The 4,200-nt window shown below is 38.8% G+C and overlaps 1 pseudogene; it reads left to right on the forward strand.

Moving 5' to 3' along the window:
* Positions 1 to 2,343: 2,343 nt before the first annotated feature.
* LOC138146146 (S-phase kinase-associated protein 1 pseudogene) lies at positions 2,344 to 3,275 on the forward strand (annotated as a pseudogene).
* Positions 3,276 to 4,200: the final 925 nt, after the last annotated feature.

Here is a 4,200-nt window from a genome sequence, read left to right on the forward strand (position 1 = left end):
CTTTCTTTCTTTCTTTCTTTCTTTCTTTCTTTCTTTCTTTCTTTCTTCCTTTCTATCTTTTTTCTCTCTCTCTTCTTTCTTTCCTTCCTTCCTTCCTTCTCCCTTCCTTCCTTCCTTCCTTCCTTCCTTCCTTCCTTCCTTCCTTCCTTCCTTCCTTCCTTCCTTCCTTTCTTTCTCTCTTTCTTTCTTTCTTTCCTTCCCTTCTTATTTGTTTTTTTTTTCTTTTTTAGCTTTATTTTCCTAACACGGTGCCAGATACACAGTAGATGCTCAGTTAATCTTTGTTTAATTGAAGTAAATTATATATTATATGCAAGTCTCTGTGCCAGGTGCTAAGTATATAAAGAGAAAAATTAAAAAGAATCTTTGTCCTCAAGGAGCTTACTTTCTATAAAGGGAGGCAACATTTACCCAGATAAACATATACCCTTTAAAAAGTCTGAAAGTCCTCATCCCAATTCCTACTCTCACTAGCCTTGACAGAGCATGGCTATATCTCTCTCTCAAGGTTCTAGAGTTATGGGTCCCATTGGTTTGAGCCTCATCTTGTATGTTCTCCTCAATATAATTTTGCCAACTATTTCTCCATTAGCATCTAATTTGTGCCAGTTAGTATCTCCTCAATATATTCAATACTATCAGGGAGTGCTCTAGAGTAATTTAACCAACTAATAGCTATTAGCTCTTACAAAAGGGATATTAACTTAGAAGAACAAGAAGTTTAAACATACCCACCCATCTCTCTTCCCCCCCCTCAAAAAAAAAAAAACAGAGGCACAACCTTCCCTTTGTCCCTGGAGAGAGTGGGTTCAAACTAAAAGTGTTTTTAATAAAGTAATTACACCAAGTTAATTTCCAACTGCAGCCTAGAAAAAATATAAAGTTGCTGTCTTGTTTCAGAATCTAATAACTTGGTGTTGATACACCATTTGGAGGGCTATAGCAGCAAGCACCCAAGCATACACAGGAAGGCTGCTAGCACAGGTTCTTTGATCTGCTTGTTTAAAGGAAAGCAACTCAAAAGGGGTTAACAACCTTACTTTAATCAAACATATATCATTTACCTAGTTCAAGGAGAAAAGTCAGCACCCTGAACTTGAGAGAATACAAAGAAGAGTTACAAGCAAACAAAAAATACAGACAGAGAAAATAACACAATTCACCAGACCAACAGACAGGGTTTCTAGTTGTCTGACCATTACATCCATACCTAGTTAGGTACCAGGGACAGAAGCACCAACATCTGGGTTTTCAAAGCTGTGGGGCTCAACAGCTGCCCAGAGTGTCATCTGGCCAAATCAAGCAACTCTTCCCAAAGTTAGTCCCAAAGCAAAACCTCACTTCAGAGGTATATATAGCCTTCTCCAGGGTCAGAGAACATCATAATTCTCATGACTCACTGCCTAGTTACAAAGTAACAAATGTTGTGCCTCCTGAAAAAACAAGCCTCCCTCAAATCAAGTTTCTCCTGGGGGCTCTGCTCCACCCTTCAGCAAACTCCTCCTAGCACAGGCTCTGTGTGATCACATTCATCCTCTTAGGGGGCAGAATTTTACTTTCAAAGCAGGGAAGGTCCTCAAATTCCCTTGAGCTTAATAGGGGGCAGCAAAAATCTTCAAATTCCCATTATAGGGGCTTCACTCCTTCTGGGCTCAGCTAACTCTAGTACCCCACAATTGATCAATTTCCTTCCCTCCTAAAACGGCTCAGCTATCTCCCTCCTAGAAAGGTTTGGGCAACCAAGATAATGGAGTTTTAGAAAAGGGTTTTGTATTTTAATGACAAAAATGGAGTAAAATTATCTTTTTTTATAAATGTGGTGACCGGGAATTCACCTGTAGGAAAGGGAGGTGAATTTAAAGGTGTATTTAGTAGAGACTTAGAGTCCCTGGGATGGGTGAAGGTGAGTTAAGTCTCCATGTAAGATGGCAGGCCCTCAATAGAGGCTTATAAAGGAAACAATTATCCCCTTGATCAGGTTCCTAAGGAGGTGGAAAATTTGGTCCTGGTAGTGGTTGATTCCTGGTACCAACAAAGGTGCCTCTGTTTTCTTGGCCAAGATACTGGAGTGGTTCACCATTTCCTTCTCCTGCTCATTTTACAAATGAGGAAACTGAGGTAAACAGGATTATGTGACTTGCTCAGGGTCACACACCTAAAGCCAGGTTTGAACCCAGGAAGATGAGTCTTCCTGACTCCAGGCCTAGCACTCTATCCACTGAGCCACTTAGCTGCCCCTATTCTGGGGATAGGGTTAAAAAAATGTTAGAAAAGTATATTAGGAAGGATGGTGGAAATCATACCCAAGCAGGGCAGTCTTGAAAAGTTTGTGTTTAATATGTGTTTGAAAAGAAAATATCTACATAATAGAAATTCAATTCCTGTATAATTTGCTTCTATTCTATAAGGTACATGGAAATTTCTATTTCATTTGGTGCTTTTTTGGTTCAGAATATATTTATTTTAAATTCATCAATAAACAGCAAATTGAAGAATCTACATGCTATTTTAGAGGTAATAGAGACCGAGAAGCCTTTTAAGCATATCAATGACATGGTCAAATATGGTGGCACAAGAGGACAGAATACATCTGTTACTCAAAGATTAGATACATATTTGTAGTGAATGTGATACTCGGTACGACCAGGGGTTTGTCCATTCACTTTGCATTCTCCTCAGCTCATGCCTGCCTGTTGGAGTTTCCAAATACTACCAATTAATTTGCAAAACTATGATGGAGAAATATTTGTATTTGATGTTGAAATTGAAAAATAGTCTGTAACTATCAAGAGAATATTAGACGATTTGGGAATGGATGATGAAGTGGATGATGCCCTAGTTCTCCTACTAAGGTTAATCCACTAAGGTTAAAAACTGAACTTCAGGGCTGCACCCATCACAAGTATGCACCTCCTTATCCTTCTGATGATAATGAGAACAAAGATAAGCTACCAGATGCCATCCCTATTTCGGACCAAGAATTTCTGAAAGTTGTCCCAAGAACCTTCCTTGAACTTATTCTGGTTACAATCTATGTAGACATGAAAGATTTGCCTGATGTGACATGCAAAATTGCTTCAAATATCATCAAAGGATTGCCTTCAGAGGAGATCCAGGGAACACTGAGCACTAAGAATGACTTTACCTTAGAAGAAACAGCCTCCATCCACAAAAAAAAAAGCAAAAAAAACCCAAAACAAAACAAACAAATAAATAAACAAAAACCAATCATCAGTGTGAAGAGAATTGAAGTTGTGTGCCTATTGACACTATAGCACTTTGAGCATCATTCTAAATACTAGTTATGCCACTTTTTATAGTTCTTTGTTGTTCAGTCCAACTATTATAGTGGATTAAGGCAAAAAGAGGCTAAGCCCAGGGTCACTTGGTTGGCAATTATCTGAGGACAGATTTTATTTATTTATTTATTTATTTTAAGCAATCGGGGTTAAGTAACTTGCTCAAGGTTACACAACCAGTTATTTCTGGGTGTGATTCTAAGTATCTGAGCCCAGATTTGATCCCCAGGTCATCCAGACACTGGAGCTGGTGCTGTTACTCGCTGAAGCACCTGGCCACCCCTAAGCAATTGGGGTTAAGTAACTTGCTCAAGGTTACATGGCCAGGTGTTTCTGGGTGGATGCTAAGTGTCTGAGCCCAGGATTTGATCCCCACAGTCATCCTGGCACTGGAGCCAGTGCTCTTACTCGCTGTGCTACCTGGCCGCCCCACTGAGGACAGATTTGAACTAGATCTTTCTGACTCCAGGCCCAGTGTTCTATCCACAGAACCACCTAAGCAGTCGCTAAGGTAAAGAGGGTTGATTGACTTGCCCAGGATCACATGGGCTAGTAAGTGCTTGAGGTCATATTTGAACTCAGGTCTTCCTAACTCCAGGCCTAGTATTCTATCCAGTAAACCATATAGCTCCCCCATTATTATTGTTAATATTTAACAAATACAACAGTGCATATGTTATATTGGAAGAATGTCAATTGTTCCCAATGCACGTGTAAAATTTTTTGAGGCCAGAGTCTAATTCTACAATTATTTGTAATAAATGTAATCAAAATTACTTTATTTTTATCTGAATGATAATGACAATATAAAAATAGCAATAATGATATTAATATAATTGATGTAGAGACTTAAGTTTTGGTAAGCATTTTACAAACATATCATTTTTTCTTCACAACAACC

The sequence above is a fragment of the Petaurus breviceps genome, unplaced genomic scaffold, assembly GCF_028583685.1.
Source record: "Petaurus breviceps papuanus isolate PSGF00001 unplaced genomic scaffold, PetGlider_PUasm1.0 90752, whole genome shotgun sequence".
In the NCBI taxonomy this organism is placed as follows: domain Eukaryota; kingdom Metazoa; phylum Chordata; class Mammalia; order Diprotodontia; family Petauridae; genus Petaurus; species Petaurus breviceps.